The sequence below is a fragment of the Lycorma delicatula genome, chromosome 1 (genome assembly GCF_047948215.1).
Source record: "Lycorma delicatula isolate Av1 chromosome 1, ASM4794821v1, whole genome shotgun sequence".
NCBI classification, from domain to species: Eukaryota; Metazoa; Arthropoda; class Insecta; order Hemiptera; family Fulgoridae; genus Lycorma; species Lycorma delicatula.
The window spans coordinates 287,923,362-287,946,956 of NC_134455.1; the positions used below are offsets into that span (position 1 = coordinate 287,923,362).

The 23,595-nt window shown below is 30.7% G+C and overlaps 1 protein-coding gene across 8 annotated transcripts in view; it reads right to left on the minus strand.

Annotated features, from left to right (window-relative positions):
• Oatp30B (Organic anion transporting polypeptide 30B) overlaps positions 1-23,595 on the minus strand; it is a 208,906-nt gene that overhangs the window by 170,012 nt on the left and 15,299 nt on the right. The gene's annotated exons all lie outside the window — the stretch shown is intronic.

Below are 23,595 nucleotides of genomic sequence, written 5' to 3' on the forward strand. Positions count from 1 at the left end.
TCCCACCTAAACATAATAATTATTTAATTAAGCAAAATGATACTGAACACCGAATTCTAGCGGTATGAAGTACGTCATAATCTAGTAATTTATCTAACGATTAATTATTTCTGATATTTTACTTAATTAACAATACAAATTAATTTATTAATCACTTAAATAAGCAATAAACTGTTACTAAAGAATTAACCGGGCGCAAAAGATACAAACAAATGAAATTATATTTTATATAAATATATATACATACATGGCAATGAAATTAGTACAAAGAAATATTACATTTCTTATAAAATGAAGAATTGTAAACTTCAAGGCAAAAGCAAAATGTAACGATCATAGAATTAACACCACCCACCTCAATTACAACATCGTCCTTCAATAAAACTGTTGTAGTAATTTACTTTCCAATAGTTCTTGAAATAAACTAAAATTAAATTACTTTGTTCATAACCGTAAACATAAAGAATACTCGGCAAGAATTTCGTAATTAGTTATGAAACAATACAAGAGGAGCAAGTTATGGCGTACAAACACTACAAAAGCAAATGACAGTCATATTAATTTTAACTATCTCAATTCAGGATTAATATGGCAAGACAAAAAATACTGTGGTATATGAACTCTTACGGGTGCTTTACACTGTCTATTTGTACATGTACGTACACGCTGTATAAAAAAAATACGTACATAGAATACAATTACTCTTTACTCTTAGAACACGGTTTTAAATCTCTTTCTGAGGGACAAATAGCACCCTTCCTTACTCACTGGAAAATTTATTTTCCTCTAAAACGTAAACTAACATACTCAAGTCCGGGTATCCAAGTGGCGATTCGATTTCGTTTCACATCCCTAATTACCTCCTTTTCGCAATAAGTAACCGACCTTAGATAAACGAAGACAAAGCTACAACTCATTCTTTTTCCGCAATCGTTCGAGTTATCGAACGTTATCGAACGAAGTTATCGAGTTATCCTCTAACTTACTACTAACAAGTAATACCATCCTGAAATATCTCGGACTTTTCACTTAAAAAAAATTTTTTTTGTCTTCAATCATTTGATTGGTTTGATGCAGCTCTCCAAGATTCCCTACTTAGTACCTGTCGTTTCATTTCGATACACCCTCTACATCCTTCATCCCTAACAATTTGTTTTACATATTGCAAACGTTGCCTGCCAGCACAATTTTTCCCATCTACCTGTCCGTCCAATATCAAACCGACTATTCCAGGATGCCATAATATGTAGCCAATTAGTCTGTCTCTTCTTTTAACTATACTTTTCCATATGCTTCTTTCTTCATCGATTTGCCGCAACACTTCTTCGTTTGTCGCTTTATCCACCCGTCTGATTTTTAACATTCCCCTACAGCACCACATTTCAAAAACTTCTAATCTTTTCTTCTGAGGTACTCCGATCGTCCAAGTTTCACTTCCATATAAAACTACAATCCAAACATATTTTCCTGACGTTTAAATTAATTTTTTGATGTAAGCAAATATTTCTTACTGAAAACTCGTTTCGGCTGTGCTATTCACACTTTTTATCGCTCCTGCTTCGCCCATCTTTAGTAATTCTACGTCCCAAATAACAAAACTCTTCTACCTCCACAATCTTTTCTCTTCCTATTTTTATATTCAGTGGTTTATCTACATTATTTCTACTACATTTTATTACTTTCGTTTTGTTCTGTTTATTTTCACGCGGTAGTTCTTCATGCCTTTCATTGTTTCTTCTAAATTCTTTTTACTATCGGCTAGAATTACTACACCATCAACAAATTGTAGCATCATTATCTTTTCATCTTGCACTGTTACTTCGGATGTAAATTGTTCTTTAACATCATTAACTGCTATTTCTGTGTAAAGATTAAAAAGTAACGGGAATAGAGAACTTCCTTGTTGGACTCCCTTTTTTATTACAGCTTCTTTCTTATGATCTTCGATTATTACTGTTACAGTATGGTCAAACAGTTTGTCGATCAAATTTCTTAGAGTTAATCAGTGAAAATATTTGAATGACTATGGATGAGATTTTCTAGGAAGGTTCAAATAACCGAAATCGGTAAGAGAATATGCAACACATCACGGCCAGATTATCATTTTTTCTGGTACCATAAAATAGTATTTTTTTTTTAATGTGTACTGTCATACAAATATAGATAATCCAATATTTCTAAAGAGTGGATGTATAAGATCTATTTTTAATATTCATGTTGATTATCAGGTTATACCTAATTTAAGGGAGTAGCAATTAAAAAATCTGATGTGGGCACCACATGACTTCCTTGTAAGCCAATCATATTACATAGATATATTTTTTTTAAATAAAAACTACATAAAGTTTTATTTCATTAATAACTTCTGATATTTTTTAATATTTTTACTTCCTTGTACGAAGTAAAGGAAGTATTGTCATAGCGAAAAATTTCGGTTTTCAGATTTCAACGGAAATATCCATTTTGACCATCCCTGAAAATCCATTTTGACTAGTTTCGGCGTAACGTACGTACGTATCTCGCATAACTCAAAAACTATTAGCCGTAGTATGTTAAAGATTTGGATTTAAGACTGTTGTAACATCTAGTTGTGCACCTTCCCTTTTGATTGCATCGACTGAAAAAAAGTCCCCAAAAAAACCCAAAATCCAAAACAATTTGGATTTTTTACTTTTTCTTAACTGCAGTCATAAGCCCTAATTGAGAGCTTTTCACCGATATATCATAAGTGGTACTTATTTTCATTGGTTCCAGATTAAATTAAATTTTAATTAATGAAATATTTAGATCTTACAAGGGGAAGGTACATCGGTTCGAATCAGACTTCGAGCCATCAGACTTCTTTTTAGTTTTAATATATTGATTTATTAATAATTATTAACCTCGGACTGTACAAAAAGTTTTACGATAAATAATACTTTAATAACATCAACAAAAAAAATATCAGAAGTTTTTTTTTTGTTTGTTTGTTTAACCTCGGGTCCACCATTAGGTATTGCTTCAGAGGATGAGATGAATAATTTGTAGCGTGTGTGAAAATGCCATGCCTGACCGAGATTCGAACCCGGGAGCTAAGGATGAAAGGCCGAGACGCTACCACTCGCGCCACGGAGGCCGGCCTTTAATTTTTTAAACCTGAAAGTAAATATATTAACGATCGCTGACGCATCTTTTAAAAAATTTAAATGTAAAATTCGAACTGGGAGTAATAAAAGTTCAACGAGCTCTTCCTAACTATTTTAAATAGAAAAATGAAACTCAATTTTCTTTCTTTTTCTTTTAATTATTCGGGTAGCAATGGTGGCAAAGAAAGAAATTACCGACGAAAAAATAATTTATTAAAATCGAAAAAATATACTCATTCGAAAAGAAATTAAATGAACAAAAATTAAATTTGTTCCTGTAAATTAAATTTACAGGAACAAATGAGATGTAAGGGAAGATTTTGTACTGATGCAATTAATAGTTTAATAATTTAAAATCCCAAAAACATTATTTATTAAAACGACTTATTTAATCATTTTCAGCCTTATGTTTGACAACAACAAAAAGCGTTCTTGCAATTTTTAATAGGTTCGTCTTATTATCCGAGTTTTTGAGTCACCCGTCATTCTGATACTAATATAAGTTTATTTGGCAGGTCAAAAGTTCATCGGGTCATGCTCTATCATCGTTTCCCCTAACAACGTTTTATTCGCTTTATCTAATAAAACTATCAGCGTTGTTTACGAGTATTACTTTAGGAAATTTCATACTCTTCGAATTATGTTGTATTTTTAAGCGATAAAACACTATGCGCGATCTTTATTCCAAACTTGACGTTTTTAAAAGTCACTTTCCCTGGACTGAATTCCCGTTTAGCGAGCAGCGCAATTATTTATAATCCAGAATTTTTCTCTGCGAGTACTCGAAATAAGAGCGTCAATAAAAATAGTGAAAATGGAAGCACTACATTTTTTAGTAATTTACACGAATGAATAAAAGTCAATCGGAAAATGATAGATTTACTGATTTATCAATCCTTCGTACAGTTACAAATGTTGTAATTATTGAAATTTTTACATACTAGAAACAAAGTTTCACAAAATGGTTCTTTAGATTCTCAACTACGTAGTAATTTCTCATAAGATTCGATTACGTGTCTGTAAAAGTAAGCAGTGTGGGAATTCAGTATACGATAACAATAAATATAAAAACGTATTTTATTTATTGTACTGAGCAACTATTATTCTTACACCAAGACACGCAACTACCTAGAAGATTACTGGAATGTATAATCAAAAAATATTTTTACAGGCGGGTGTGTTTCTATTTATTCATAAAAAAATACCACTTACTTCAGCTATTTTTATAAAAATATAATTTATTTTTATAGATCGTTTGAGGAAAAAATCGAATCACAATAATTAACAGCAAGGTCCTTGTTTTCATTTTTAGTTATTCCAGAGAAAGAAGAAATTCAGAAGGAAGGCGCATACGATCGATACCCCTCCTTTAAACCGCCCTATCTGATTTATAAAAATAGCAATCTGATTTAATATTCTGGACATACAAACGTAAAATTATTTGTATTAGCCGATAAAATCTTGCTAGTATCGGTAAATTAAGTACCTAACATTTCGATTAACAAAATTATTCTTCCACAGTATTTCGTATTTAATTTTATAAAATACATTAATGAGACCTCATTACGGAAGCTCGATGAACGACAGACAATATTTAAAAGAGTAACTCTACTGCGTAAGATGCTGAAAGAACGGGCTTAGTTTTTAAAAATTTAAAAACCACCGTTATACAAAATTAGCACAGAAAAAAATACGCTTTAACTTTCTTCCAGAAAGGGTCACATTATAAAAGACTTAACCAACACCGCACTGTAATCTAAGCCTATTCTATTCTACCTAGGAAGACCTTTTCTTATTTAACTGTTAAAATATACTTAATTATTATTAAACCGAATAATACAACTTTATGCAGTTTAATATTTTTAATTTAAATATAAAATTTACCTTTTATTTTAAACTATAACCGCGATTCTGGTTAATTAACGATTTAATCAGCACATCTAAAAGCTAAATATACGCTGTTAACAAGCTCTTCAACCGTCTGAAAAATTCATATTATATGTGAACGACGTATTCTTCTACGATTAGCATTATTTTTGTACGCTACTATTTTATCGTGCGGTGACGAAAATTATTTACGTGGAGTTGGGCGTGTAGTTTTTTGATAGTTGACATTACAATGATAGCGTATCCGAAACGACTTGTTGGAAAAGAACGAATTATTTTCTAGACGAAAATATTGTGAAAAAACGTTAACACACAACGGGTATTAGGTGCCATATATTGGGATTCAGGAGTGTTTTTTAAACGCGAACCTAATCGTACACCTTCTAAACTACCGAGTACAAGACAAGCTTTGCTGTATTCGATTTACAGTAGAGCATACCTGATTTACCCGATGTGCGGTACGAAGAAAATACCATCAACATTTCGTTTAAATATCAAATCTAACTGCGGGGTTTAATTTCAACGACCACACCAAAGATAACAGTATCGTCAGACAACGCCGAGTTCTTTGAACGTTACGTGACGCATAAGCGATTACTACATCGGCCTTGTGTTTCTTAAAGCGCTGTAAAAAAAAAAAACTATTGGTCTTCTATTAAGGCTTTGTAATAATAGTATGGCGAGTTTTACATGGAATAACCGGATTCAATCCTGATATCGTAACTCAGAACTAGTATAAAAGTTAACTCCATGAGGCTCCGAAATTCGGTGGAAAATTAATTTTTTTTAACCGAAGGCCTACTTATCATTCTTATTGCCGTACGATCTGAATAACTGTATAACGTAAATGGAAAGTCCAAATGAACTACTCTATAAACACAGGACGTACAATTTTTTTCCACGGTAAATACCGAACCTCTGGACATCAGTTCTATAAAACAAGCGGGTGAAAACTTCAACAGTTGCCGTCACCGGCCTGAGTTATGTTTTAGTTTGATTTATTTACTGTTTGAGTTAACGTATTTACAGTGAAATTATTTTCTCTCAGCCTGCATAGAGTATTTTCACAAAATTGATGGGAATAGTTTTTTAATACTAGGTCACAAATCGAATAAACGCGCGTTTATTATACACACGATTCGTGAGGATATTTGTGCAGTCTATTGCGATTAATTTTCTGTCTACTACAATAGTTTACTAAATATAAAACAAAACTTAATAATGAAAAGTGGCGTTTGACATAACGTTAGTTACAGTTTTTAATTTTCAAATTACAATAAGAAGGAAAATCGGTTCCACTTTCTGTTAATTCTACCGATAAGGAGCGATAATGAAACAAACAATAAATCCAATTTTTTATTGAAAAATAATATTTCTTTCATTTCTATTTCTGTGTATTATAACAGTTTGTTTTCCTATAAACGTCTACGATACGCGAGGGAAATGAGCAATAAAGATAATTAATTTACGATTTATACCGATAAAGTAAATATCGTTAAAAATATAATAGCGTATAAATTAGTTTTAGTAGCGAGTAGTTCGGCCTTAAATTTTTAATATTAATTTAAAAAAAAGTGTACAAACTAATAACAAATGAATTATCAACAAATCATTAATAATTTAAAAATTTCCTCGATAAATTACTTCTAAAGTTAATAATAATAAACAGGTAAATATAATGAACGGCAAAGGACTACGTGATATGCCCGTTTACTTTTGTCAAAAGCCACTAACTCTATATCGGTTTACGCCTAAATATCTTTACATCTTTCATTATATTCACATTAATATTCCGTTAATATGGTAAATAGACGGGAGTGATAACGAACGAGGTGTCAATTGACCTACGGGAAATTATCTGGCGCAGACGTAACACGCAATCGTGAAATCGACTTGTTCGAAAGGATTCATATATATAACAACGCATTTGGACCTTCGTAATAAACTTAATTTATAACAGAACATTCTGCAAACATTACTTTAATATTTAGCCTGTAAATATGTAATATTTTCATTGAAAGAGTAAGAGATTAAAAAATTATAGTAAAAAAAAAAATAAATAGAATAAACGTTGGTATACAACAAAAGCGATGATAGATAGGGTTGGATAATGTGACCGGTATCATGTACATCTAGATGAATAAAAATGATAACGTGAAGGATACGATAAAAATACTTGTAGAAGCACTTTTACATCATCTACTTGTAATAATCAGCTCTACGATTTAGATAGTACTGTGGAGCATCAGATGGAAATTGTAACCTAATATAAACTCGAAGTTTCAAAAAGGCTGAATTACTAGATTCAACCAGAACAGATACTTCCGATCTCGCTACAGGCTTTCATTCTTTCCAGTGTGCTAATAGTTTCATAAAATCTATTATCGTAGAATCTGTTAAAATGGACAAAGTTTTGGTCTAACTGACGAGAAAATATTACTTCACTTTGATCCTGCTGTGATCACCGATCCCATAGAACTAGACCTCTCTCGCTCGGTCCCTAGATAGAGAGAGGTTCCCTCCTCTTCAAAGCATCAATGTTCTATTAAAATTAAAATTGCGAGCTCTTTGTATTTGTTTTAACTATTTTTTTTTCGAAATATACAGACGTTTAATTATATTTTTACAAATTAAAAATATTCAAAAGGAAAATTCCGATTAGTGTCTTGTAATTCTTTCTTTACAGACCCCCTAGTTAATTTCAACGTTTTATTGAATTTTTTATTTATAAATAAACGAGGTTAGTCTGATTGACCTTGAGGCACGGAATAAATTGATTGCGGATGAAGCTCTTTCATTAATCATAACAGAAATGTAGGTTTTTCTCTTGTCATGTTAAATCGTCGCTGCTGACGTGGAATCGATTGTTATAAAGCTTGAATGTTTAACAATCGTAACTTATACGAATCGATGCGATTCTTTATAGTTCCGTACTGACAAGATCGGGTCAGGTAGGATCTTGAAAACTTTTTAATATTTATACTGTCATTCTCTTTTAATATCACAAAAATTAAAAAGTCGTAATTTTTTTTTTTGCGTACCGTTTTGAGCTACTTTAGAACAAAAATAATCAAAACGTATACAAATTGTGCATTAGTAATATCCGTAGAACGTCCGGCTTATAGTTTATCGATAGATAATCGTATGTATATTTTTACATAATCTCATTAAGTACTGTTTCAACATATTTTGAATTTATAAAAATATACTTAAACGTCTGTATATTTCGAAAACAAAATAATTAAAATAAATACAAATAATTTGCAATTTAAATTTAAATTATAGAATATCGATGATTTGAAAAGGAGAAACCTCTCTCTATCTAGGAACCGAGCAAGAGAGGTCTAGTTCGATGGGATCGGTGATTTTACAGGATCAAGTAGTAGTGAAGCAATATTTTCCCGTCACATAGACCAAAACTTTGTCTACCCTAATAGATTCTGTGATAATAGATGTTATGAAACTATAAGCAAGACTGGAAAGAATGGAAGCCTATAGCGAGAGCGGAAGTATTTGTTCCAAACCTACCTAACCTTCCCGTCAAACGTCTTAATGCTAATTATTGCCACGGATACACTACACCCGAAGCGGAGAGATACCAGAAGCTGCCACCGCCTTACCTTACGTCAACGGCTTGCCAAGGGGTAAGGAAGATAATCTTAAAGAAATATTACATGGTCTTTCCGGGTTGAGATTAGACCTGGCGATCTGCATCCTGTCATCTCTGAAAACGGTCTCTTACAAGTAACCGATAAACCTCGGACACAAGCGGGATTTCAAATAAGCAAACTGGAAATATTCAAACCGATAAATGCCCGAAATGAAGTTTAATTTGAAACTCGAATATTGTGAGGGTATTACCACTTAACAGATACTAATACTATAAAACGGGTTGGTGATTATTTGAATTTCAATACTGTGTAAAAAAAAATAGGACACGGGCAATACAGAAGCACGATTCTGTCTTACATAAGAAACGATGTTAATCGAGTTTATATGAAAATGCAAAGTTCCGGTCGTGGCACTTCTTGGAGCACTACATGCGACAATTCTAGAAAAGTAGTTTCTACGAAAATGAGAGTATTCTTAAAACGTTAGCCGTATAAATTAGGAAAACTGGAGATTTGAATTAAACGCAAAGTTGGAGATACTGTACTGAGAAGTCAAGGAGAAATGATATCGAAGTATCGGTAGACTGATAAGAGATGAGAAACAGATTATCAAAATTAAGAACTTTCTTTTTTTTTAATTGTAATGTCATCGAAAAATATACGTGTAGGCAGACGATTAGAAATTTTCATTCTGTTTAATTTCCTTTCTTAAGACAAATTTCTAGGATGCGGAAAATGAATGTACGATCTGTTAGAGGTAAATAACAAAGACTGTTGATAATTAAGAGATACATGTTTTTTAGGGATTTAAGAGAAGAAATTATTGATGGAATCCGGATGATATCCGTACGATTCACGGATATTTGTAACGGGGTAGGCTAATTCATTGATGAGAGAAGCAGCACAGAATCTCGACGTATGTGAAGAAGACAGAACATGATGAGATAAAAAAAAATCAAAAAATCACAGATAGCATTGCAGGGATGGCAGAAGTATTATAAAACTATTTGCAGTTCTTTTTTTTTCTTAAAAGATCGAGAGGTTTTAACGAAGCGAGAACGGGTTGAAGATTGTCAAAATAACAGCTAAAACGATATTAATGAAATTAACTTTTGCCAAAGTCCTCCCATACTAAATTGCTTCAAGTTTAAGGGAGGGATCTTTTGATAAAATTGAAGAAAATCCCGAATTTAATAATACAAACGACGGCAAGGTTCTTGCTTATTATTAATAGGTTCTACTAATAAGAGACGAAGATCCTCAGAAATAGAAGGTAAGTTTTCACAAATGAAAACGATACGAATTGACGAAACATCGAGATATCAATGCTTCAGTAAAATTTTTAACGGGAAGGTTAGAATGCAGACACTATGACAAGAAGTACGAACTGCTGAATCTGCGATGCGGTTTTAATACTGAATTATAAGTTAACATATATAAGTTTTAAAACATTCAACGTAGAAATAGTAAAGAAAGAACTCAATTAATATTCATAGAATTTGTAAAAGCATATAATACACCAATTACTATAAAAACTGTGTCGTGTACCAAATAATCAGGTCCATAAAAGATATTTAAAAGAATTGGATAGTGCTTCAGTAAACCAAATTATACTTTTGTTGAATCAGCATTTTGGTTAACTAGCCACAAATATTTAATGAACATTGCTTCGTTCTGAAGCTGATGTTCTAAGATTTCGAGCGCCTACGAAACACTGAAGACCGAAAATTATTTTAAATTAATTATTTTAACTCGAGTCGTACAGTTAAACGTTGTCAAGGTCGTAAATTTTGTACGATTATTCGCAGACGGTTGACAATTTCTAGAAACAGAAAAAAATATGCCGATAGAAGATAAAAATGTTAAAATATTTGAAAAATCAGGATGTGAAATTAGACAAGAAAGATGGTCGATAATGTATCTACAAATAGAATTTCATACACGGTATCCATTTAAGAAATAATAGGTAATCTGAGAAGGAACCGCTAAAAGAATCTATAACTCGCATAGAACAAGTACAATTAAATTGCTCATCCATGAGAAAATAGGTTTCATATCGAACTAACTGGCTAAATGGAAATATCTTTCAGCAATGATCAAGCGGTTTGAAGAAAAATCGTTACTTCCTAGTACGAAGTACAGGAAGTATTGTGATAGTGAAAAATTTCAGTTTTCAACTTCAACGGAAATATCAATTTTGACCATCCCTGAATCCAATTTGACTAGTTTCAGCATGACGTCTGTACAAATCTCGCATAACTCAAAAACGATTAGCCGTAGAATGTTGAAATTTGGATTTAGAACAGTTGTAATATCTAGCTGTGCACCTTTCCTTTTAATTGCAATCGACCAAAAAAGCCTAAAATCCAAAAAAAATGGATTTTGGACTTTTTATTAACGGCGATAATAAGTCCTCATTGAGAGCTTTTCAACGATATATTTGAAAAATAATCGTTGTGGTCCTTATTTTCATTGGTTCCAGAGTTATAACCAAATGAAATTTTAATTAATGAGAAATGATCTTGACTTCATCTCCTTTTTTTTAATTTATTTTTTTAACTTTTTTTAAAATTTAAATATATTAATTTATTAATAATTATTAACCCGTGATTGTAAAAACATTTTTACAATAAATAATTATTCAATAATAACAATAAAAAAAAATATGAAAAAAATCAGAAGTTATTAGTGAAATAAAATTTTATGTACTTTTAAAAATGTGTATATGTAACTTATTAGTACAAATATGTATATGATTTTGTGAACATCTGATTATTTAATATTAATTGAAAATTATAATTTAGAATCGTAGTATTTTTGGATTTTCTAGTTTAATTTCTATTTAATTTTTTTTAATTACTCTGGAATTTTTGTTTCATTTTATTTACATTAAAGTAAACTACAGAGCGACTGAAAAACAGACCCTCACAAGAACAACATATACACTGTGACATACATGCCCGATCTTTAATAAATTGCAAAAAAATCTTATCTTTTAGTTCATTGTTCTCCTGATACTGTCGAAAAATATTCTTCCTAAGTCGGGGTTGATCATCATTTTGTTTATTTGTTGCCAATCATTTAATCGCTCTTTGGTTTCTTATAATTCTTCTGATCTTAATTTATGTACATGTTCTGTAGTTTTCAAATTTTCTCTCATTTTATTCATCCTCCTCTCTTAATCTTTTTATTCTTTCCTTGGTCTTAATGTTTTCTTCCTCTTTACATGTATCATCTTCTCTTAATCGTTTTATTCTTTCTTTGGTTTTAAAATTTTATTTCTCTTTATATTCATCTTCTTGTCGTTTTTCGAGCTATATTTCTTCATGTTATCTTTCTTTTCCCATACAATTGTTTCTTTTTCATTTTTGATTATTCACCAAATAATCAAATAATAAAAAATGAATATTTTACACCGTAAGGTCGAAATTAACATTTGTAACCAGTATACAGGAGACATATACACTGTGACATACATGCCCGATCTTTAATAAATTGCAAAAAAATCTTATCTTTTAGTTCATTGTTCTCCTGATACTGTCGAAAAATATTCTTCCTAAGTCGGGGTTGATCATCATTTTGTTTATTTGTTGCCAATCATTTAATCGCTCTTTGGTTTCTTATAATTCTTCTGATCTTAATTTATGTACATGTTCTGTAGTTTTCAAATTTTCTCTCATTTTATTCATCCTCCTCTCTTAATCTTTTTATTCTTTCCTTGGTCTTAATGTTTTCTTCCTCTTTACATGTATCATCTTCTCTTAATCGTTTTATTCTTTCTTTGGTTTTAAAATTTTATTTCTCTTTATATTCATCTTCTTGTCGTTTTTCGAGCTATATTTCTTCATGTTATCTTTCTTTTCCCATACAATTGTTTCTTTTTCATTTTTGATTATTCACCAAATAATCAAATAATAAAAAATGAATATTTTACACCGTAAGGTCGAAATTAACATTTGTAACCAGTATACAGGAGTTCACTAACGGAAAAGTTTAATTATTAATTTTTATTTATACGACACACCAGAAATCTGAAACTTTTGTTAATCAGCAACTCGCTAAAATACGAATAATACTGATATAGTAATACGATCAAAAAAGGGGCATTTGCTCTATCCTAATATTTCATGTACGATTGTTGAATTAAAATTGCATAAATATTTGATGTTAATAAAAACTAATATTTCAGCAACTGTGTAATTGTCCACTATAAATAAGAACTGGAGGATCGTATCTAACTTTCAAATGAAATAGGCAGCGAAAAATGTGTATTTGTAAATTAATAGGCGTACAAGGAAGTCGTGTGGTGTCCACATTACATTTTTATAATATGCCACCAGATCCAGTGATCTGAAATACCGGAGAATAAACCAAATTCAAAGAAAGAAAATAAGCTAATCCAATACGATTAAACACTATACTTTTCTAATGGATTTAAATTAATAGTTTTAAAACACTAACCGATAAAAAATATTTTCAATCTATAAAATTTTACATGATATTTTAAGGCATATCGTCTCGAGCTGAACTCGTTTAATCGATTTGGGAGAGTGTTAAAGTCAGATTACTGCACTCAATACAAAGTTAGTGCATCTCTAAGTTGCACTATCAAGATGTTATGCTCATGGCAAAAATAAAATAGATTCCACGGGTTCAGTGCAGAGAAAGATGAAATCGATAGGTACCAGTCAATCGAAAAGAAATTATTTCTGTCAATTTGAATGGTTGTATACGCACTTATCAAACGGCTTAGCTCACTCATCTTCGTACAGCAATAAAAGACAATTAAGTACTAACACAATCTTGCAAATAAGATGGTTTATTAACTTTTCAGCCAGTTCTAGTTTCAAATACATACTACAAGTTATTATGAAAACCATCTCTACCTTAATTACCGCTACCTTTATTATTAGTATTACATTTACTGTTAAACTGGGTATTATTAAAACCATTTTCTTTTTTAATTTCAGGATTGAATTGCAGAAAATTAAATTTAATTTTCAGTTTTTTATTAGAAATTTTCTATTTTGATCAATCATTCTACCGTTCTGATGAGAAACTATATAAATTGGCTTATCACAAATATCAACAATTTTACCATTGCACCTACAACTTATACTATCCTTACCAACTGCACTATCACCCCATTTGAGAATTGTTCAGGGTTTTAACACCTCTGCCATAATACAATTTTTTAAGGTGAACTCTGTCGTGTAATTTTTTTGAATTACCCTGTTCACCTGACAATTAAAATTTGGAAGTAAGCTTCTGATTTGTCCTAATACAGCAATTCAGATAGAGAACTGAATTTTGAATTAAAATTCAGAAATTAGGGAAGAAATTCAAGAATAGCTAAATATTTGTCAACACCCTTTAGCCTTTCTATGTTGTAAACAGCTAACATAATTTCAAAACCAATTCCTCAGTTTATTTACAAATATTAGGCCCAGAATAAAATTTTACGTGAACTCATTTTACACTTTTCTACATCGAGATGATAAAAATTAATTCGCTTCAACATATCATGTTTAAGGGCCAAACGAACAACTAAACAATCATCCTTAAAAACTAAGTCTTTACATACATACAAATAAATTAACCTTATAACTATAATATAGTTTTATATTATCAGGTAAATCCTTAAATTCAGGCCTCTCATTACCAATATTTTTTAACAATTAATTACAATCACTATCATTGATTGTTTAATCGACAAAAATCTAATATTTTTTCATAGAGCTCGGTAATTATAAATAAACATGTTTACACGTGCTTGTTCCTAATCTATTAATGATACATTTTCACAATTAACTGAATTACAAAAAAGTGCATCTACTGTTAAAAATTCCCTACTAGGTTTGTATTTAATTATAAAGTTGTATTTTTGAATTTTTATTCACATTATTTGGAGTCTGAATGGAACGTCACCTAATGATTTAGTAAAGATTCTTTCAAGTCACTAGTGATAGGTTTCAATCGCAACAGTTTTGTCATATCTGTAATGGTGTTATTGGAACAAATAATTTCTGATGGAACCCAGGAACAAACAGCTAACATCTCCTTAACTATCTGTGCGAATAACTTTTGTAAATTAGAAAGTGATTTGGAAGCATGTGCTACTGGTAAGTCAATGTGTAAAAGAAAAGCTCTGACAGAATCCTTAGAAGCATCAACAGATAAAACACAAGATCTGTTTGGGTCATAAAATTGTAAAACTGGATGACACATTAATTTTTTCTTTAATTAAATCTAAAGATTTATCATGTTCATAGGTCCACTCCCAAAATGTATTTTTCTTAATTAATCTTAATAAAGAACTATTTATTTCCGAAACATGTGGAACACATTTACATATATAAGTGACCGTGCCTAAAAAATCATAAGATCTTTAACACAATCCGGTTTATCCATTTTCAAAATAGCCTTACTTTGTTTGTATCAGATTTGATACTGACCTTAGAGAATACATGACCTAAATACACAACTTCATTTAATCTAAATTTACTTTTACTGATGTTAAATTTAATGTAACTTTGCTTAAAGCAAACATTAACCTTGAATCGTGCTCCTCCTCATTCACACTCCAGACAATTAAATCATCGATAAATGTTTCACAACCTTCAATCGATTGAAATACAAGTTTATAATGCTTGTGAAATACCTCAGGTGCAGAGGCTATACCATATGGTAATCTCAAAAAAACTACCTACCAAAAGCGATAAAAGTACATAATTTCGAATTTTCAGTGCTCTTTAACTTAACAGAAAGCTGTAATAGCCGACAAAAAACTATAAATACATGCTGCCAATTTCTCAAAAGCTGGTAATTTAAAATGTTCTTTTTGATGGCTTTATTCAGATTTTTGGTCTAGACATATTCTTAATATACCATTTGGTTTTCTAACTACCACTACCTTACTTATTGTTGGTTGATTTATTTTCTTAATAATACCTTCACTAATCAATTCATTTAATTCATTTTTCAATGATAACTGCAAGCAGATGATGGGAACACCCCTATAACCTTTAACTTTTGGATAAATTCTTTTTAAAAGATAGATATCTTTTAAAATTGTGCTATGAACTAGTTTTTTTTTATTAATCCCAACTTGCCATCAAATACATCACTAAACTCTAACAATATATTTGTCAAACTTAACCTACTTACATTACTGGTTACTCTGAAACCTAAAGGACTTTCATTGACTATATAATAATTAACCTCAATTTTATATAAACAGTTTTTCTCAATCAAATTATAATTCAGAATAGTTGGTTAACCTAAAACAGATGGAGTTTTACCTTTGCTTTTTAATACTTGAACTTTAATGAAAATTGTTTTTTTTATTTTTCCATTGATAAGGTACTTTTAGGTTAACTTTGCTAACTGTATCCATTTGTGAACTATCACAATCACATAATCTTATTTTATTACTAAGAATGTTACTTTTAAATTTAATCTCTCTAATATATACAAAGGTAAATGCCACATTCATATTAACTACCAACTTTAAAATTAATAGTTTTACCATTAATCTGTACGGCTTCATCAAACGAATTTATACCATTACCTGAATTTGCAGGACCTATGAACAAATTTTCAAATCTACACAAGAATTGATGTTAGATGACATTACATTCACTTTTTTAGAACGGCACATTTTACGAAAATGATTATACTTATTACATTTATGACACTGGTTTTTTTTAAAATCATGACTACTACCGTACTTGGAACATAACTTGTTATGTCGACTTCTAACTACAGACTTATTACTTTTAAAAGTGACTGGGGACATAGTCTTCACTTTTGCATCTTGAGTTCTCATAGTTTTCTGATGGACAGAGCATTAACTGAATGTTCACTTGAAATGGCTAGAAATTCTTTTATATGTAATGCTACAAGTTCCAAAGAGTTACAAATTTGGATGCATTTGTTGGGTCTAAATACTCTTCTTTTAATAATCTTTCTTTAAGATGTACATCATTTAATCCTCTAATGATCTGATCATGGATTAAATTGTCTCTTAATTGGTCAAAATTACAATCCATACTTAACCTTTCAAATGAAGTTAGAAAGTCGTCAAATGTTTCTTCATCTTATTTTTTACATGTAAAAAATTGATGATGCAACAAAGTTTCATTTCTAATAGGTGTAAAATATCTTTCAAAAACCTTTAGTGTGTTATTTTAGTATTTTTTTCCTGCTGCTGTGAGATCAAATGTGTTCTATATTTCTAGAACTCCTCATCTAGTTACATGTAACAATACAGCTACTTTAGTTTCACTATTTTTTTTTCTACTGTTCCTGAAGCTATAAAATATACTTCAAATTTCTGCTTCCATTTTTTTTACATTATCATCTAAGTTACCTTGTAGTTTTAAAGGTGATGATTGTTTCAGCGATTCCATTGTGCTGCCTCATGCTGGGGAACGCTACTCAACACATATAATTATATTTTATTATTAAAACTTCCTGGTATCACATTTTATATGTTATAATTAAAACTGGTTCTATTTACGACTGCACCATGTTATATATGGTGATATAATATTGAAATAAGTACGCATTTATAAGACATAATATACATTTAATGATAACTCTCGACCATGATGGATACCACTGCTGCCATGATCATTCGTCCAATATATCTAATTTCTGTTCCATTTCAAAATTTCTGTTAGCTTTAATGGCAGGTTATTCTCTGGACACAAAAGGATTTTTCAGTATGTTAAATGAGTTTCCAGTACCTATAAACAAACAAGCTGAGATTTATTTTCTAAATACAGAATATAATAAAATCTGTTTCTTGGAAGTCCAAATAGCCTATTTACAGAAAGTTTTTTTAAAAACGTTCTTCTCACTGCATGTACCCCCAGACCTGAGCCAAACACATGACTACAGATGTGTACAATTTGCCATACACTCTTTACAAAAAATAGATATTTTCATTAAAAAATTACTTCATAAACTCTTTACAGAATTTTGCAAGGATGTTCCTTCTTATAAATGACCAGTGGAGAGTCAGATCCCAAATTCTTATAGCTTTTCATAGTCTCAGTTAATTTCTGTATCACCACATTTTTATGCATTTTAGCACTTTATTGGCCTAAACAGTAATTTTGAATTTAAATTTACCTCCAAAATGTTACAATTAGTCACTAAATTTGTACATCATATTCTATAGTTTCAGATTCTCATGTACAAGGACAAGATCATTAACATAAATCAGCGATCAAATTTTTAAATCCTGAATCCTTATTCAAGATCGCACCTCCTTTTATTTGATCACAATCTTTCTCTGTCAAGTGATTTTAATAAATAAATTAACCTTTTAAATCAAAAATTTAAAACAATAGCTAAGGATGACTGTTAATTTAATATCTTGAATCAGGTAGGTTTTATCTTTGATGCACAATACCTTTTTGTTGGGCAGAATGCCTCATGATCAGTTTTAGTATAAAAAAGTATAAAGAGACAAGATCATAAAATAAAATTTCCAAAAATGTATTAATTTGAGAAATCCAGTAAAAAAAAATAATTAGAACAATTGTTAAATAAAAGGAGAATCAGCATGGCTGAAATTAAAAAAAAAAATAGTTTTATTGACAGAAAAATACAAAATATTTAGTTTTTGCAATGGAAGTTGTGTTTTTTTTTTTCATCTAACACATAAATAAAAACCTTATGTTTATTACTTTCGCCCCCACAACAATTTTAAATAATCAGTCTAACAATTATTAAGAATGAATTATTTAATCGATCACGTAAATCTTTTTATTTTTACTTTCTTGTAGAAGTAAAGTATTGTGATCGTGAAAAATTTCAGTTTTCAGATTTCAACAGATATATCCATTTTGAAACTCCCTGAATCCATTTTGACTAGTTTTGGCCTGACGTCTGTATATGTAACTCAAAAAAAAATTATCTGTAGGATGTTGAAATTTTGAATTTAGGACTGTTGTAACATCTAGTTGTGCACCTTCCCTTCTGATTGCAATCGAATGAACCAAAAGTTCCAGAAAAGCCCAAAATCCAAAGAAATCTAGATTTTTGACTTTTTCTTTACTGAGTAATAAGCCCTCATTGAGAGCGTTTCAATGATATCATAAATGGTACTTATTTTCATTGGTTTCAGAGTTATAGCCAAATTAAATTTTAATTAATAAAATATTTAGATCTTAGGGAAAGGCACATCAGTTTGAATCAGACTTCATCTTTTTTTTTTTTTTTTAACTTTTTTGTTTTTTAGTTTAAATATATTGATTTAGTAATAATTATTAACCTGTGATTGTAAAAAGTTTTACAATAAATAATACAATAATAGCAATAAAAAAAAATACAGAAGTATTTGTGAAATCAAATTTTATGTACTTTTAAAAATGTCTATATGTAATTTAATTGGCGTTCAAGAAGTCAGATTTTTTAATTACTATCACAAAAGACTTTGAAGTAATGTCACAACATAATACGGCTAAACGTGCATATAAATACAAACAAACAGATACTAACGTATACATATTTGATAAGGATATTGAAGTTTGGTTTTTAAATACTTTAAAAAACTTTCTTTTTTACAAAATCTTACCTTTTTGTACAAAATCAAGGCTTGTTATACCACAATTTCGATTTACATCTGTTCGCGCATCACACAAGAAAAATTACTTTTTAAAACAACTTTCGAATTGATAATTTTCTGTAATTTCAAAGGGTTCCAAAACTTCATTTTTTCTTTCTTTCGCAATCTACTCATTCAGGAAATCGTAATAAAAGCATAGTATTACGTAAATTTCTGTTATCGTAAGCAAAAAAATTCAAGGAAAAAGAATAATGAGGCAAGAGATTATGGGATAACAAACTTTGATCTTGTAAGAAGAGCTAAGATTTTGTGAAAAAGAAAGTCGTTTAAGTATTTAAAGATCAACTTGTCAGGAAATCTGTTTTTAAGTTTTGATGAGGTTTTTCTTTCTTGGTAATATGCAGAAACTAGTAACCAGATATTCTCTTAAAGAGTTATCACAATTATATGTAATTTTATAATACAAAAAAATAAACTTTTTTCTTTGTACGATAGTTGCAAACAGAATGCTAAAGTAAAACATACCATACCCGGGACAATCTACTTAAATAATATGACAACTCTATAGACAAAGACAAAATATATTTGTGACAGAAAATAAAACTACTCGGTTAAAAATTAAATGACTGAGTAGGTGTTCAGAGGACTGCACCATTAATCGATTTCTGGTTGACTGAAGAACGATGACCTTAGCTGTTAACCGGCGCGGCGGTGGGCCACTGGCAGCTGCTTCTCGGCCGTAAACGATCTCACTACACTGTGCTGACTTCCCCCTCTCTACACCCCTGAATAATCTGGTTTCAGGTGGTACGCATACCAGCATCACGGATAGTGAAGAGCCAACGCTATTTTCTAACAATAGCTTTCATAAAATATTTGGCATTAATAAAATAGACAATTTCTCCCTAATTATTTTAACTGTTGAAATACTATTACCATGTATTTCAGTCTATTTCCATCTGTAACAGTCGACACGTTTGAATGAGATTATTTGTGTATAGGAAATTTCATATTAGGATTAGCCTTTCGGGAATTATTTGTAAACGACTGTACGTACAATCCGATTCTATAGTACCGTACTCGCTCTGAATACATAATCAAAACTCCCCGTTTGGAATCGAATGAATCTCCGCCCAAAAACTAAAACAAAAGAGTGATAAAAAAATAAGAAAACAACAAACGGGAGTTTTATTTAAAGCAGGCATGTCAAACTCGTTAACCACCGAGGGCCATATTAAGTATTATATATTAAATTGGGCCGCAAAACAAAAAAAAAACAAATGGAAATAATGATGAAGCATAGCTTTTATTATAAACAAATCAATACATACAAAATAATAAACAGAATATAAACATATTAAAAAATACGTATGTATGTAGCAAAGTTTATTTTCTCAATTTAACATTATTTAAATAAAATATATTTTTTTTGTTAAAACTTGGCAACGTTTTTCATTAACCAAATCTTCAAAATTTGTTGAGCTGTAGTTATTCTTAAAATTGCTTGCACATACTTGTCTGTTAATCTTGATCTTTCAGCAGTTTTATTACTTTTTACAGTGGAAAACAGTTTTTCGCACAAATATGTGCTAGCGAACATAGAAAAAATACGTTTAATTGCTAATAACACACTGGAAAATCGCTCCGGTGATAATTATAGAAATGTGGAATTCCAACATTCATATATTTTTGTTCAAATACGGAATCGCACTGAATTTCGATAAGTAACAGTTGTAAATTTTCATCAGCAGTCTTAACATCAGTTGAAAAAGGAGAAGTAAATAATCGAAATTTATTTTCACATTTCTTGAAATCCAACATTCTTCTTTTGAATTAATTTTCTAACAATTTAATTTCGTTGGCATATTCTGAAAACTTCAATTGTGACGATTTTTGTAATAACGACTGGCAAGATTCAAAGGGAGACAAATTTTCTTTTTGAATTTGTTTTTGACAGAGTAATAATTTCTGTTTGAAAACATTTATACTGTCAAATAAATGTGGTAACCACATGCTGTTTGCCTTGAAGTTTTAGATAAGTCGACTAAGGTGATTTGTAACATCAACGGCAAAAACCAGATCTTTTATCCACTGATCGTCTTTTAATATTTCATATTCATATTTTTTGGATTTTAAAAAAATTATCATTTCGTTCAACAATTGAATGGATCGTTTTAAAACTTGATTACTGGAAAGCAATCGAATTTCTGTGCAATAAGGTAGATCGGTGAATTCACTTCCTATATCTTCTAGAAATTTACTAAATTGACGGTGATTAAGTCCACGAGCGCGAATATAATTTACAATTTTAGTTAACGTTTTTTAAAACATGCCCGATATTTAGAACTTTGGAGCGTAATGTTTATTGATGAATAATACAATGAAAGTGTTGAAGAGAATTATTACCTTGTTCTGTGTATTTTTCTTTTACTTGTGTAATACCCCTTTAATAACACAGCACCGTCAGTTGCAAGATAAAAACTAGTTTTTATAATGATGATTTATATTTACTCAGAACATCCATCATTGCGTGACAAATAACAACCCCAATAGTTGTATCGTGCATTGGGATAATCTCCAGAAGCTCCTCAGTTACTTTCAAGTTCGTATCACATACGCGAATAAAAACAGCTAGCTGAGCTTTATCCTGTACGTCTGTGTTTTCATCAATTTCAATGGAATAAGTTACAAATGTTAGAATTATTGATTTTAGTTCATTACGTAAATTTTCGGCTGTATCATCAATTCTGCTGACAATGGTATTTCTTGTTACGCTTGCATTTTTTAATTTTTTTTTAAATGTTCCGGGCACAATACTTCCACTGCCTGAATCATACATTCGCTAATAAAATCCCCTTCAGCGAATAGTTTCGATTTGGTTGCAATTAATGCGATACCAAATAGCTCGTTTTTACAACAGCTGTGTTATCTTTAATAGATTTGGAAAATATGCTTTGTTGGTTTTTCCGTTTATCTTAATTCTGACAATTTATCTTAACGAAGCTTTCCTATATATTTCGCAATTTTCCTCATGAATTGTATCATAGTGTCTTTTAATATTATACTCTTTACAAACCGCTATGGAGTTTCCATACATTAAAGATAAAATTTTATTTTTTCCCTGAATACAGAAGTACTGTAATTCCCAATTTTCTTGAAAAGTGCGATCCTCTTCTTCAATTGATCGTTTTCTGCTCATAATTGTGAAGTGCTTGTGCAATATTTTAATGCACTGTCAGTTAAACAATAAACAAAGAACACTACTTTTTTAAACCAGGTGAAATTTGTTATTTGCAAACTAGACTAGAGCGCAGCATTCGTTCACTGACAGTGCTAACGAATAGCTTCTGATTCTGGCATTTTCTGACTCATTGTCATGCGCAAAGTATAACTGTTCTCAGTTAAGAAAGCGTAAACACATGGATGGGCAGAAACTCGATTGGGATAGGCATGTGAAGTGGTGTGGGCAATCTAATTCGGCAGGGGGATGGTGTGATGCGTTCAAAGACTGAGTAGAAGCGGGATTTCAGTTGTCTTCTTGCATTCATGTAGTTCGTTTATCTTTTCTTTCTTTTTCCAGTTTAGCCTCCGGTAATTACCTAGTTCAGAGGATGAATAAGGATGATATGCATGAGTGTAAATGAAGTGTAGTCTTGTACAGTCTCAGTTCGACCATTCCTGAGATGTGTGGTTAATTGAAACGCAACCACCAAAGAACACCAATATCCACGATCTAGTATTCAAATTCGTGTAAAACTAACTGACTTTACTAGGAGTTGAACGCTGGAACTCTCGACTTCCAAATCAGCTGATTTGGGAAGACGCGTTCACCACTACACCAACCCGGTGGGTTGGTTAGTTTATCTACCGTACATAGTTACTGGTGTTTTAAATCAGTATTTTGCAATACCAAGTTTTTATAAACAGTTTTTTCAAAACTAATTTTGTTTCATTAAGGAATTTTTACTTATAATTTTAATTACAGAATCCAGTGTTGTCAAAAGTTAAATAAACGTATTGGTTATCAATCTTGGCGGGCCGCGTGTTTAACACGCCTGATTTAAAGTAATGGTTAAACTTCTTATGAAAGGTAGCGATTTTTCCTTCGCTAAAAAAAGATACACTAACATGATAACCGCTTGTCGCATGATAATGCCGCTTTGTTGTGCATTTTTCTTCACATTAAAGCTATTTTCACTATTAAATATTCATTAATTGACAAGTTTACATGTTTTTACTCTTTTCTAATCACGCAAAATGAAACTATTCTTCTCAGACAGCAAGCAAACGTACGTTTCGTCTATATTTCGTCAGATGGCGCAGGCTAAAATCACATGTTCTACTCTTTTCACAAAAGAAAATGAATCCGCAATTCTCCGTTCGTATTTCGTCA